This window comes from Ascaphus truei, chromosome 2, assembly GCF_040206685.1.
Source record: "Ascaphus truei isolate aAscTru1 chromosome 2, aAscTru1.hap1, whole genome shotgun sequence".
Classification (NCBI taxonomy): domain Eukaryota; kingdom Metazoa; phylum Chordata; class Amphibia; order Anura; family Ascaphidae; genus Ascaphus; species Ascaphus truei.
The window spans coordinates 52768597-52784516 of NC_134484.1; the positions used below are offsets into that span (position 1 = coordinate 52768597).

Consider the following 15920-nt stretch of genomic DNA (forward strand, 5'->3'; position numbering starts at 1 on the left):
AGATCCGTCCAAGTTACAGCGTCAGCAGTTACGGAGTGTGAGGGGTTAACTACATCATAATGAAGATTCGCACCCCTCTTCCAGAATTCTTTTGAGCTAAGGATTCCCAAACGAATCCTGTAAGGACTAAACGAACATCTTTCCTCTGGCGGAGATACAGGGGTGGCAAATTGTGCCCCTAGCCGAGGATTGTCGCACGGCTCAAATCGCACACCCACTTGCATGAGTGCAGGAGTGCCCAGAGACTTTGTTTTCAAGTCATTCATTCACAGGACATTTGATTAGTTTCCCCAATGCAGTAAGTGTTTATCCAGTGTAAGTAAGTGTTTATCCAGTGTAATTGTGAAGAATTGTGTATTTGTCTGAAAAGGAAATAAATTACAATTTATTTTGCCCTCCTTGTTGTGCTCAATCCAGAATCCCGATATTAATGTGTTGATAAGGCTTGGTCTCCCGTGACACACAGATGTTGGTAGAACAAGCAGATACATTTCAGCATTGGTACAGTTCTCAGATGAGCAGGTGGATGGTTAAAGTAGGCACCCGGGTGGTTAAAGTAGGCACCCATTGACCTCAGGTTTTCCACTACTAGTGGGAGATGAATAATTTTTAAAGGTGAAGCCTGCACTTTAAATTCCATGGTCAGGGAGACAAGACACCAACTGTGTAGAGCTGGCTGAAAAAAGACTCTGTGTCCTCATGTGCCGGGAAAAATGGGTAACACTGACGTATCAAAAGTCTCCAAAATTCTAGGAGCAGTTGTAGAATTCTGGCTTGTTTTCGAATGGCCACACATAGGTTATATAGAAAACGGCTCATCTATTGGATAGAAGGTCCTAAAACGGTAGGTGCAAGGGAGGTAATAAACATATATTACACAGAGTGAACTCAAAAGTTCAAAGGTACCCTCTATATGCACTCTAACCCAAATGTATATATTTCTCTGGCCACAAGGAAAAAATCCCTAGACCAGGGACTAAAAACAGAAGGCGACGAAAAACAAAAAAGTTTTCGATCGGTGTGGGGATCGGTGTGGAGTTGCTGGGGGAAGTGAGGCTGCTGGGGGAAGTGAGGCTGCTGGGGGAAGGGCGAGGGGAGTTATGGTGGCTGCTGGGGGACATGTAGGGCTGCCAGCACCTCACTCCACCTCTTTCTCCCTCCTCCCTCCTCCCCCCTCCTCCAGCGCCCTGACAGCTTGGTATGGGTAACCTTGCCCCTCTCACCTTAGGGACAGACTGACTAAATAGGAAGTTGCAGTACATTAAGTAAGCTCCAGCAGACACCACCCCTGTGTCTTCTAATTGGACACAAGGCCTGATGACACTGCCTTCACTGACTCACTGCACTGCATGAAGCAGGGAAACCCCATGATTACTCCAGGCAAACCTGCCCTTTCCAGGTATTACTGACAGGAGGAGGACAGATGGGGCATAGCTATAGCCTGGGCAAAGCCCGGGTGTCCGCACTCTTGGGGGGCCCACTCTCCCCCCCCATGTTAGCGGCACATTGTGGGGCCTGAGATGCAGGAAGGAAGGACAGAGGGGAAATTCCTTCCTCTGTAGAGCCTGCATAGGTGGGCAGGGCATATGTCAGTGGGCGGGGCCTCAAGTAGTTTAGCATTGGGCTAGAGCTGCAGCCTGGGAGACAGGCTGGGAAATGTCAGAGGGAGGGGAAGAGTTAAATCACAGGGGTAAAAACAGACAGGAAAGGGAAGAATACAGGAAGGGAGAGACACAAGAGAAAATGAACTACAAAGAGAGCAATACATATGAGGGAGAGAGAGAGAGAAGAGAGAGAGAGAGAGAGAGAGAGAGAGAGAGAGAGAGAGAGAGAGAGAGAGAGAGAGAGAGAGAGGGAGAGAGAGAGAGCAAAGAGAGAGAGAGCAGAGAGAGAGAGCAAAGAGAAAGCAAAAAGAGAGACAGAGAGAGCAAAGAGAGAGATAATAAAGAGGGAGCAAAGAGAGAGAGAGAGCAATGAGCGAGAGAGAGAGACACGAGGGGGAGAAAAGAGAGAGAGACATGAGAGGTCCCTGAATTTTTTTTGCCCGGGGGTTTGCACATGTCTAGCTATACACACTATCATTTAACAGTAGAGCTTTTGAAAGCAATGGTTAAAGAGATAATAAATGCACTATTTTGTGTTAGTGGGGGTAATAACATCTGCTATATCTGTATATAATTATTGATGATCCATTGCTGGATGAAGGCGTCCCCAATGATTTCCAGGTACTGTGGTTGGAAGCCTCTCATCTCTTCATTGATCCAACAATTTCCTATTTTAATTATGGTCGTTGTTTTGGTCTTTTGATATCCATTGGAATTCAGTCATGTACCATCTCTCTCCAACGATGTAAATATATATACATACATAAACTCCACATATGCTCTAATTTCCTCCCCAGTTTTACAGTCATGACCCCGCCTTGGGAGATCAAGGCAAACTGCATACATGTTTTCCTTATGTTTTGCAACAAACAATAAAGAATCCTTATATTTATCAAAATCATTATTCATATTATTAGAACAAACTGTCCAATATTTGCACTAAAAACATTGATACCACCAAATGTCCTGATATTAACTGCATTGTTTTGTTTTATAAAAGCAATAGTGCATAGTATAATTTTGCAGCCTCATCTTTTAAATCAGCTGAAAGCCTTCTTTTTCTTTTCAGCTCTCTTGTTGTTTCATGATTGACATATCAATAGGTACTGGTCAAATTTAATAGAATATTCTGTCAATGCTATATTCCCATAGTGTCAAATCCTGTTCATTTTTATGACAGGAGTGCTGATGCCATTCTACAAGAACGGGGGATTATTTACATAAGTAGCGTACTGGAAGCTCAAACATGTCTCTGTTTTTCAGATCTGATTACAATAAAAAAAAGGCTAAATGTTCTTAGTTCTATTCATGTTTATAGAATTCAGTAATTTGAAGCTTTTGTAATAAGCAAAACAGTGTAATTGATAAATTATTTCAGAAAGATATTTACCAATTCTGACAAAGGGATTTAGCTGTCTTCCAGTGGGTATATTCTGTGATGTTGCAATTCACAAATCATACACAGGGAGTGCAGAAAAAAATATTAAATATGTGAACTTTAGATATATATTTTATACAGATACATAATAAAATATTTACACTCAGAATATTTCAGGTTCTGACAAGCCATTACAACTCTAGCAGAGCACCAAGCAAGCTCATCATATGTACTTTTTAAGGAAGTAGCAGACACAATTTGCTATTTGTGTGATAGGATATCTGTCTGCGAAGTGAGTATGTGATAATATCATGCAATATTAAATCTAAAATACACCAAAAAAGGGATTAAAATTGATCAAGTGTGCTATCTACAAACACACATGTTATAACTTGAATTGTGAATATCTATATGTTAATTATTACTAGCAGAAGGAAATCCAGTCACAAACCAATGACAAATATATCGGAAAAAGTAGAAGTGTATAAATTGTGTTAAAAAAAGGTCAAAAGTTCTTTAAAATATGTCCAATAAGGAATAGATATACTCCATATTCCGCTCGCTCTCATTCTAGCTTCTATTATACAGTATTAAGTCTCACAGCTGATCTCAGGTGGCACAATACCTAGATAAGAACAAATGGGGGAAAAAAAAGATTACAAAAGTGCAGGGACGCACAATAGTGCATTCAATCTTTACTGGATACAGGTAAAAAAACAGGAAAAACAATAATGCCCTTGCAGAAAGAAAAATCTTTAAAACATATATCACCACATCACCAAGGCTCTGGTCTTTGGGGTATGGAGACCGTACCCTAGATGTTACTAATCTGGTAGAGTTCCATATAGCCGTTTACCACCTCACATCCAAATAACTACTGCATCTCTCTGGTGTCTGTCTGCAGCGCTGCACATACACAGGGGGAGCATTTGAACAGCTCCCCGTGGGAAGTATGGACACCGCTGTTGGAGTCGCTGACTCTTCGTGCCTCTCGCTCACGTTGAAGTTTGGTATTTATTGCCCTGCTCAGAGGTGTAGGGCATGTTGGTTCCAGGGAGTCCCGGCAAAAGTGTCTGTCACAGCTGCGGTCTTGGGGAGTAGTTTGGCTAGAGGGGTTTTTAAGGTCTATATCAAACTTAAAGGGACCTCAGCCTAATGATTAGAGATCAGAATTGGGGAAAGGCTCTGAGTTTCACTTTGTCCGGTGGTATTCCTCCCCCTCTTTGGATTCTTATGCAGTTTTGGGTTATGATGTGTTGCCACTGGCTAGATTGGCAGGCGGTGATCAGTTTGGACTAGCCTGGCACGCCCCATTTATTATTGTGTGTTTTGTTTAAAAGGTGTTGATTTTGGGTAAGGGGGGAATTGGCTCAAATTAAAGGCGTGGTATGGTTGCTGCAAATATGTCCCTTAGGAGGTCTGGAGTCATGACAAAAAAGTGTTAAGACATCCAGTCATAATTTATGTGATTAGGTTTATGATGTTTATTAAGTTGTACTTTAAACCACTGACTGATACTTTATTTATATGAACTACTTTTTTTCTGCTTGTTCATTTACTTATCTGTTCATATTTTCCTTTCCATTACTTAACTGGCACACTATACTTTTTCATCTAAATAATGTGCTATTTTGTTTTAATTCACAGTACATTTAGTACTTTATAAAGACATCATTTCTAAAAGAGGGGCCATAAAGAGTTTAATTCTCCTACGGAAGATGGCTTTGCCATATACCCCAGAAATAATAATTCTGGGCACAAAGACTATAATTAAACTCTAGGCCCATTATCGTAAACCTGAATTACATGTAGACATTTGTACAATGAAAGTGATCTCTACTGACCTTTGCAGCACTCCAAAATTGAAATTAATGACTTGTGTTCTACAAAGGAACCCTTAAGCCTTTGTTCACTAATGTTGTTGTTTTTTCTTAATGACAAAAATAATTCTCAGAGATTCAGAGACCATTAAAACAAAATTTTAAGCAAAAATAACAAACAGCAAACAGTTTGCGTAGGCAAAATCTACTCTTTGAAATAGGAATGAGCACAACCGGCAAAGTCATGTTTATGGCAATATGGTTTGTTTTGGTAAAATGCAACTGAAACAATCATCAACCTGAATTAATATGTGCAGAATTTGGGTCGTATACATTATTTTAGGAAAAATAAATGAAGAGATACTTAACAAATAATATGTCTCCTTGTATAATTCAATAAAGAAAGTCTTGTCAAGTAATGTCTAAACACAGAAATAAAGGTGCCTATTTTTTCTCTTTTGTTGTGGTTAGTGCATCTGATCCACCTTTAGCCACTATTCAAGTCAATGCTAATTAATGCTGGGGCAGGTCCCTTACCCGCAATGGATCATAGCAAATCAGTCCCCTACATTTTATTCTAGATATACACATGTATGTATGTATGTATGTATGTCTTTATTTGTATAGCGCCATAAAATGTACATAGCGCTTCACAGTAGTAATACATGTCATATAAATAACAAATATAAATAACAGATCATGGGAATAAGTGCTTCAGACATACTGTAAAAGTAACATTAAGGAAGGAGTCCCTGCTCCGAGGAGCTTACAATCTAATTGGTAGGTAGGGAGAACGTACAGAGACAGTAGGAGGGAATACTAGTAAGTGCGTCTGCAGGGGGCCAAGCTTTGTGTCATGTGTCCATGATTATCCAGTGCTACTCATATGCTTCTTTAAACAGATGTGTCTTAAGGTGGGTCTTAAAGGTGGATAGCGAGGGGGCTAGTCGGGTATTGAGGGGAAGGGCATTCCAGAGGTGTGGGGCAGAAAGTGAGAAAGGTTTAAGGCGGGAGAGAGCTTTAGATACAAAGGGGGTAGAAAGAAGACATCCTTGAGAAGAACGCAAGAGTCGTGATGGTGCATAGCGAGAAATTAGGGCTGAGATGTAATGAGGGGCAGAAGAATGTAAAGCTTTAAAAGTGAGCAGTAGAATTGAGTGTGAGATACGCGATTTAATCGGAAGCCAGGAGAGGGATTTCAGCAGGGGAGACGCTGAGACAGATTTAGGAAAGAGTAGAGTGATTCTGGCAGCAGTGTTTAGGATAGATTGTAGGGGAGACAGGTGAGAGGTAGGAAGGCCGGACAGCAGGAGGTTGCAGTAATCGAGACGTGAGAGAATGAGGGCCTGAGTCAGAGTTTTGGCAGATGAGTAAAAGAGGAAAGGGCGTATCTTTGTGATATTGCGGAGGAAAAAGCGACAAGTTTTAGAAACGTTTTGAATATGAGAGGAGAATGAGAGAGAGGAATCAAGTGTGACCCCTAGGCAGCGCGCTTGGGCTACTGGGTGAATGATCGTATTTCCAATAGCAATGTGGAAGGATGTAGTAGGGCCAGGTTTGGGAGGTAGTATAAGGAGCTCTGTTTTTGCCATGTTAAGTTTCAGTCGGCGGATGGCCATCCAGGATGATATTCCAGAGAGGCATTCAGAAACTTTGGTCTGTATAGCAGGTGTAAGGTCAGGGGTTGAAAGGTAAATTTGTGTGTCGTCAGCATAGAGGTGATATTTAAACCCAAAAGATGTGATTAGGTCACCTAGAGAGAGTGTGTAGAGAGAAAAGAGAAGGGGTCCCAGGACAGAGCCCTGGGGTACCCCCACAGAGATCAATAGAGGAGGAGGAGGTGTTAGCAAAAGAGACACTGAAGGTATGATGGGAGAGGTAAGAGGAGATCCAGGATAAAGCTTTGTTCCGAATACCAAGAGTATGGAGAATGTGAAGGAGAAGAGGGTGGTCCACGGTGTCGAATGCTCCAGAGAGGTCGAGTAATATGAGCAGAGTGTAATGACCTCTGTCTTTGGCAGCGTGGAGGTCGTCAGTTATTTTAGTGAGGGCTGTTTCAGTAGAGTGAGCAGTGCGGAAGCCAGATTGTAGAGGGTCTAGTACAGAATAGGTGTTGAGAAAGTGTAGCAATCGAGAGAATACAAGACGTTCAAGGAGTTTGGAGGCAAAAGGCAGGAGGGAGACAGGTCGATAGTTAGAAGGACAGGTAGGGTCAAGCTTGCTGTTTTTGAGTAATGGTATAACGGTTGCATGCTTGAAGGATGAAGGAAAGGTACCAGAGTAGAGGGAAGAGTTAAAGATCTGTGTGAGCATAGGGATTATAGCAGGACCAAGAGGTTTTAGGAGATGGGAGGGAATGGGATCAAGAGGGCAAGTGGTAGAGGGAGAAGAGGAGATCAGCAGTGATACATCCTCTTCCGAGATAGCAGAAAAAGAGTCAAGAAAGACAGGAGGAGAGTTGGGAAGCATTGTGGGATGGGAGGAGGCAACAGATGGGATGTTCTGCCGTATGGACTCCACCTTTTTCTTAAAAAAGTCAGCAAAGTCCTGAGGTGAGATGGAGGAAGAAGAGGAGGCAGCTGAGGGTGGTCTGAGTAGAGAGTCAAAGACAGAAAAGAGACGGCATGGGTTAGACTTGTGTGTGTTGATTAGTGATGAAAAGTAGGTTTGTTTAGCCTGAAAGAGGGCAGAGTTGAAACAGGATAGCATAAATTTGTAGTGAATGAAGTCTGCGAGCGTATGAGATTTCCTCCAGAGGCATTCAGAGGAACGAGTGGAGGAACGCAGCATGCGTGTGTGGGAGTTTAGCCAGGGTCTGGGGTTAGAAGGGCGAGGACGGCAGAGAGAAAGTGGGGCATGAAGATCAAGAGAGGAAGATAAGGCAGAGTTGTAGTTCCTGACCAGGTTGTTAGGGTCTGAAGCAGAACTGAGAGAGGAGAGGGAGGAGCGTAAAGTGGAATCAAGAGCTGGTAGGTTAATAGAGCGCAGGTTTCTGCAAAAACGAGGGCGAGATGGAGATGGAGATGGAGATGGAGAGAAGCGAGAGAGAGAAAATGAGATGAGGTGATGGTCGGAGAGAGGAAAAGGGGAAATGGAGAAGTCGGAGAGAGAGAAGTTAACGTGGTGAACATGTACCAACTAGTCATATGTTGATATGTTTCATTAGTTAAATTAACACCTATTTATTTGAGTCTCATGACATCACTTTAAATTAGATATTGGTATTATTCTTTTAACTACCTTTTATCACTTATGTTATGAGGAATGATTGCTAAAACAATATATATATATATATATATATATATATATATATATATATATATATATATATATATCAATCATATGTGTATCAACATATTAGCTATAGTGATATTAATAAATTGCAAGGTAGTGCATTGCAATGGACAGAAAATTATTATCTAAACTTAGGACTTACCGTTGTGTTGAATTGCAAAAGAGAGCTAAAAGATGTACAGTGCATGTATAATATAACTTTAATTGAGGAATACAACTTCAAAATTCCTTATTGTTGCCACCACAATAGAATAATTTAGATTAAAAATAGCCCCTAGGATTTAGGTTTGCATAATGCCAAACTTAAATATTTTTATCTGTCAGCAAAACATGAATTATAAATGATGAAGATACAGTTTATGGGTGTTGTAACTTTGTCTGTAACATAAATTGAAAGACAATGACGTTTATTATATGGAGAATGCTGGTGGATTTGTTAATTTAATTTCCTTTGCTCTTGACTTTGAATTTAAAATGTAATAGATGGCTGAGAATCGTATTCAAATATCGTTGATAGAATCTCTTGTCAAAACCTTTTACAGGATCAGATGTTGAATTATAGCATGAAGATACGTTTCTTAAACTAGTATACATGATTACATATTATTCCTTATTGTATTTTAGATAGTTATGTCCTGTGCAGATGTAGCAAACTTTATTGCACCCATTATACTATAGCACATTAATGAGCGAAATATAGCTATTTGGGGAATTATAACTATTTGTTTGCATTGGAAATCACACTAAAACAATAGCAAATTGCACGATAAATCGCACTAGTGCTAAGACATGATGGTTCAATAATTGGAGCAATAGCACTGGCTGTATCTGTATATCTGCTATATCTGTATTCGTATTTTGAACTGCTGCCCCTTACTTCTACAGGCCACTGTGTCCTTGTCTGTCTATCTTGACATTTACGGTATAAATGTATATTCTCATTCTGTGTGCTCTGTTACTTGGTTACTCACTGTTTTTCTGTCACTGTTGGTTTCTGTGTTTCCTTTCTGTCTGTCTTTCTGTTTCTAGTTCCAATTTCTAGTAGCCATATTGGTCATGAAGAAGTGTAGAGGTGTTGTAGGTTATGGTAGCCTGTAGGTGACCAACATAAGAGTATTCATAACTTAAATTGTACAATATTGAACAGCGTTTTTAAAACTACACAGGTCTCTTCTTCAAGTGTACTAAAGCAGCTCAGTAAGGGGGAGCATACATACAGTATATAATAATAATAATATGTTCTTGTATAGCGCTGCTAATTGTATGCAGTGCTTTACAGAGACATTTTGCAGGCACAGGTCCCTGCCGCGTGGAGCTTACAATCTATGTTTCTGGTGCCTGAGGCACAGGGAGATAAAGTGACTTGCCCAAGGTCACAAGGAGCCGACACCGGGAATTGAACCATGTTCCCCTGCAGCAATCTCAGTGTCAGTCAGTACTCTTTACTCACTGAGCCACTCCCTATCCCCTATATTTCAAAAGGTAACACATTTGGGGGAGGCGGGGGAGATAAACTCACATGGGAGCTTCAATAGGGTGAATCAAAGGATTAGAATAAATTATGTGAAGCTAAGTATGCTAGTTGTCAGTTGTAGGTGAACAGTGGAGGTGTGAAGAGCAAATAGGCTCTTAAAATAACACCTTCTTTGAGAAGTGTCAAAGGAAATGTATCATATAGCATGTTACTACAATTGTTCATAAATCCAGTATTTTAATTTAAATGATTGTGGATTTTTTTAGTACAGAAGTTGAACGTATTTTAGTTCCCATGTCCTTCATTCCTATATGCTTTCAAAATACAATTTCAAGTACTACTACAGAAATATATATGCCCTTATTCTGTAACGTGTGATAAGTGCAGATGATGTGCTATCGCATGAGAAGCATTGACTTTAGTGGGGGTTTTCATGCGATAGTACTTCATCTGTATTTAGCACACCTTACACCTTCCTTACACGTCGATTAGGGACTTAACGCTATGTAAATGCACATATCAAGCGATTTTGCATGTTGTCACTCTTGCTATAACAACTTGTGCGGTAGCTGAAAAAATGCCCCAAATCGCATTTTTTCCCAGCAACTGCTATTCACAAAGCTCTGAGATGCAAATCGAGGGTTAAATGCTCGTATTTCCCCCCTCCCCCCGCTACCTAAAGGGTAGCACCCTCTACAATTCAATTTGTCGTTTTGTTCTCCAATGCAACTACAACACACACCACTGCGAAATGCTTAAAGAACTAGATTGGTCGTCACTCAAAGTTCACCCTTCCTGTCTTGCCTTCAAATACTTTCTGGGCAAGCTACCCATCTACCTGAACAAGCTCCTCACCCCTACCACATGCATTACTTATCATCTGAGATCAGACTCCAAAAGACTGTTCATGGTCCCAAGGTTCAACAAAGTGTCCGGCCGCTCCTCCTTCTCTTACCGTGCACCACAAAACTGGAACAACCTACCGGACTCTCACATCCACCGCCAGTTTAAGTTCTTTCAAAACTAAGGTTGTCTCACATTTTAATCTGGTCTGTAACTGTTACATAAGCCTATAATATACATCTTCTCTAACTGTGCATGCAATGTATTGTATATAATGTATACCCTGTTCATTTATGTAACTGTATTTGTAACCATATATTATTTGTCATTAACTATGTCCAGGACATACTTGAAAACGAGAGGTAACTCTCAATGTATTACTTCCTGGTAAAACACATTTTAAATAAATAAAACTGCTAAGGTAATGAAGTGTTTAACTAGAAGGACCTGCTTTGTTGTTGATAGAGGGGGGTGGGTGAAGCTTGCAGTCACCCCAGGGTGGGTGTTTAGGACTCCCAGTAGGGTTGCAGTAGGAGTTAGTCCCTTCATTACTTTAGTGGTTGCAACTACCCCCTTCAACCACCCCCTTCACCCCCCCCCTCTCCCACCAACACCACTCAAAATGGGTAAAAGTGCTATTAGCCAAATATGGCTAATAGCCATTTTGCCCATTCTAATAACCATTACAGTACAATACAATAAAATACATAACTATAATATATAACACTATTAAAAAAAATACAGTATAATGGTCAAAAGGCCTATTGTCCATATCTGGAAAATAGCACATTGGCCCATTAAAAAAAAAAAAAAAAAACATTAGCCAGCCAGCATAAAGTAAATTCAAGTTGCATGGGCATGGATTGCCATAATGGCAATTAATGGGCAAGCTAATAAAAAAACCAATATATATATATTAAAATTAAATAAAAACAAGCATTTTCCCCAAAATGCATTGATTGTCACTGTGCTTATCTATACCTTCAAAGAGGCATAGATAAACACATTGTCAGCCAATGGACATCCTAAAAAAAATACACAATAAAATAAATGTGTTGCTTACCTTTTCTGGATGAAAATTCATCCTCCTCATCCAACTGTGCCACTAACTCTTTCCCCACAACATAATGATCCTCATCAGCATGATGTAAAGAAGTCCATGATCCTTGGTTGCTTGAAGAGGAAGCCCTAGTAAGTAGTTCTTTCTTCCTTCTTTCTTATCTTTTTTCTTCTCCAACAGGTCCAGGAGATGTTGATCCGACAACTACTTGGGTTCAAACAAGACGTGACAGACCTTAAATTAACAGGAGGGAAGCCAGCCAGCCACTCAGGTAGCATATGCTTCCCTCCCTTTAAGATGATGTCACTTCAGCAAAAAACTAAATGGAAGCCATCACATGGTACACTCGCCAATCAGATTGGTGGATGTACCATGTGATGAATTTCCTTTTTTTAATTAATGTGACATCATCAAAAAGGGAGGGAGGGAAACTAGCCAATCAGATAGCATTCCTCCCTCCCTTTTTGGTGACGTCACATCCTAAAATAAAATTGAAGTCATCACATGGTACATCCACCAATCTCATTTGACCCCAAGAAGCTGTCGGATCAACATCTCCTGGAGCTGTTGGAGAAGAAAGAAAAAAAGGATGAAGATAAGAAGAAAAGAAACAGAACTACTCACTAGGGCCTCCTCTGCAATAAACTGAGGATCATGGACTTCTTCGCATCATGCTGATGAGGATCATTGCATCATGGGGCAAGAGTTGGATGAGAGTGGTGAATTTTCATACAGGCAAAGATAAGAAACACATTGATTGTATTTCATGTAATAGTGTATTTTAGGATGCCCATTGACTGGCAATGTGTTTATCTATGCTCCTTTGATGGTATAGATAAGCACAGTGACAATCAATGCATTTTTTGGCAAATGTTTGTTTTATTTAATTGTAATGTATTTTATTTTTTTTAATGTTTTTTTTTTGTTTTTTTATAGGTTGCCCATTCATTGTCATTGTGTCAATCCATGTCCATATTGTGGGTTTATTGGCAAATGTTTGTTTTTATTTAAATGTAGTGTATTTTATTTGGTGGTTATTTTATTTTTTATGTTGCCCTTTCATTGCCATTGTTGAAATCCACAATTGAAAATCAATGGGGAGAGGGGGTGGGGGTTGAGGGTAGTTGACCCAGGTAGTTGACTAATGGAGGGTGGTTAGGCCACCTTGGTGGGTAGCGGCAGGGGGGTTAACCCCTTAATTACCATTGCAGTTAATAACCGCTAAGATGATTAAGGAGTTTCCGGTCAGTAGTTCGATTTTTTTTACTTTATTATCGGTGCCTACTGAAGATGAGTAGGACGAGGACAACCTTCATCCTGGCAAGGGTAATTAGAACTTTTATTTACTATATGCTGGCTGGGTAATATTTAATTTTTAATGTGCAAATGCGTTATTATCCACATATGGATAATAGGAATTTTGCCCATTATTGTACTGTATGTGTGTGTGTGGGTTGGGGGGGGGGGGGTAGAGGAGGTGGGTAGTGGGGTGCCTATTCATTGCCATTGCGATTATCTATGCTCCAATTGAGGGCATAGGTAACCATATTGGCAATCAATGGGTGCATTGGCTAGTAGTTGTTGTTTCATTTTAATGTTTATTGGGGGTAGAAAGGGTGGGTGAAGGGGTAGTTTCCCCAGGGTAGAGGTTTAGCCTCTTGGGTTGGTAGTGGGAGGGGTTAACCCCTTCATAGCGGTTACTACCACTAAGGCAATGAAGGGGTTTACCCGTAACGCAACTTTCCCGGTAGGCCTAAGAACCCACCTTGGGGTAACAACCCCCTTAACCCACCCCCTCTACCACCAATAAACCAGGAACTCAGGTTTAACTCCTTCATTGCCTTAGCGGCTAGCCACTATTTTAACTCTATGCCCAGGACATACCTGAAAACGAGAGGTAACTCTCAATGTATTACTTCCTGGTAAAACATTTTATAAATAAATAAATGCCAGGACTGTTCTGGCTAAACCGGGACAGCTGGTCACCCTATTTACAGGGATTCATCAAACTTTGATGCTGGGTATCGCACCCTTATCTGGCATTAATGGGCATTCCTAGCTACAGTATGTAAAGCTGTCCACTTCAATTTTTACTTGACCAGGGAGGTTCCAGGCGGTTCCCCTCTCCCCCCCGCCTTGTACCCACATGTAACGTACAAATAAAGACAGGAAACGGGAACTGGAGGTAAAATGGCCGCGGCTATTTATTTATACAGAAAACCTAATGGGGTAAATGCACTCCCTGCCAGAGTGCTCCTTTGACAGGAGGGGGAGGGGACGGCCAGCCGGCCCTCGAACCGCTGACCTTGTGTCCCCTACACGAGCGGGCTCTCGAGGTCATGGATAACTGACCTTGCTCGCTCGTACTCCCCCCGGGCTCAAATGGCCCAGCTCCCAGTCTGGCAAGATCAAGCACCTACCCCCCAAGAGCCGCCACCGACGGGCCTATTTAACCCCCCTTAAACTAGGCCCGTACCGCCAACCCTGCCAGAACCCTCTCCAAGCCCTCCCACAAACTTAAATAAGTCTATCCCACCTGGCATGACTAGCAGCGGGAGCCCTGCTCATCTACCAGCCCTGGTTTGTCCTTACCATTCCACCTGGGGATACCAATCGCGCCCGGAGCATCAGTTACTCAACTTGTCATGCTTCCTAAAGATGCCCTATTTCTTCGCTGCCCTATTCATCACCCGGAGCTGCGGGCCGCCACTGCCCCGCGCTATCTTGGATTTCTCCCCCTGCGAGCTGCCCAATCCCCCTTTGAAGATAACCAACCTGCAAACGCGCTTATCCTGTCTCACAGCTAGCCCTTTCCTACTGCTGCCGGCTCCATCCCCGCCCTCTGTGACCCCCGGGGAAGCGACCCTGGCGGTGGACTGGACCACGCCTCTTCCCTTGCTCGCTCCGTGTCGAACCCTGCCAAACGTGACGCCTTGCCATATAGCCCTGATGTCGTCCTACCCGCAACCACTTACCATTACCAGATACGCCGAATGCCACCTTCCACGGCGTGTCCCCCTCAACCGCCGGCAGGGGCTGCCCCACTGCCTGTGCAGCGCGTGATGCTGCCAGGTGGGGCAGCTACAGTGCCATGACCCCGGCCGTGGCTGAAGAATTGAAAGACACCGGGGTCAGGCTGATGGCACTGGGATGGGATGGGATGTACGGCGCCCGTGACCCTGGCCGTGGTTAAAGTTGGATTAAGAGACACCGGGATCACGCTGGAGGCTGCCGGAACGGTATCTGGTGCAAAGCTTGTAGCATGCCTATCAATGCTGCCGTGAGAATTGCCTTCCCTGCTGCGCTATGTGCCGCTAGTATAGTGCCCGCACAGGCCCTGGTCTCGCCTTACCCCTGCTGCGCCACCTGGGATTTCTGCCGCCACCCAAGTTCCTAAACGCGCTCATCCCGTCGTGCAACCGCCCCCAATTTACCGCTGCAGGTTCCTTACCGGTCCTTGGTGTCCAGGGCAGCCGCATGGTCGCACCACGCTGGGTTCCTTGCCCGCCGTCCAGAATGCACCTGCTTTCAGCTGCTGCCAGAGGCTGCTACGTCCATTGATTAAAGCATTGGCGCCGCCCGCGGCTGCGGGTGGCCGTCCTGGTCGTCTCAATCCTGCCGATTCTGCAGGCGAGCTCCTTAAAGCTACACCGCCCGCGTCGGCAGCGGGTGGCTGTTGGCGTGCCGTGACACCCTGTCTCGCGTCACGGTGGCCTGAGGCCTTCCATTCACCGCTGGGGCCCGACCTCAGCACCGAACCGCCTTGTCCTGCATCACAGTGGCCTTAGGCCTCCCCATCACTGCTGGGGCGACATACCCACCATGACATCCTGCGGTCTGTGGCCAAAGGCTGCCGCCTTGCGTGTGGCTCCTGACCCCGCCCGGTCCTTAACCTGCGTCACAGTGGCCGTAGGCCTCCCCTTCCACGCTAGGGCCTGACCTACCCACCGTGACGCCTTGCCTTGTAGCCTGTGTACGAAGGCTGCCGCCCTGCGTGCGGCTCCCAACTCCTGCATTGTGCTGCCGCACCCTACGCTGCAACGCCCCCTTCCCACGGGGAGCGACCCTGGCGCCTGACTCCTGCCTAGCGCGTGACCTGTGAGGAAGCCCCAATGGCCTTGTCTGCCACCCTCCGCTGGCCTGCTTGACACCATGTACACAGCCGCCTCGGCTTGACGGCTAAACTGCTCGGCTATCGATGCCCTGCTGTGGAAGACACCCACTGAACTGCGCGTGCCTAGGCCCTTAACTATCCAACTACTCTGTGACATGTGCTTGCTGAGACTATTTAAATGGCGCGCTAGGCTAGGGCAACTATGCCAACCACCAGAGCCGCCATAAATCCAAGAGGGGAAAACAAAGATCACCGCTGAAATAAGCCATGCAACCAGCATCCGATCGCCGTCCTGCTCCGTGCTCGGAGATCACACCTTTGCAGTTCTGCTCG

At 43.5% G+C, this 15920-nt stretch overlaps 1 protein-coding gene across 6 annotated transcripts in view; it reads left to right on the top strand.

Annotated features, from left to right (window-relative positions):
- Positions 1 to 15920, top strand: part of CSMD3 (CUB and Sushi multiple domains 3) — a 1548521-nt gene that overhangs the window by 510391 nt on the left and 1022210 nt on the right. The gene's annotated exons all lie outside the window — the stretch shown is intronic.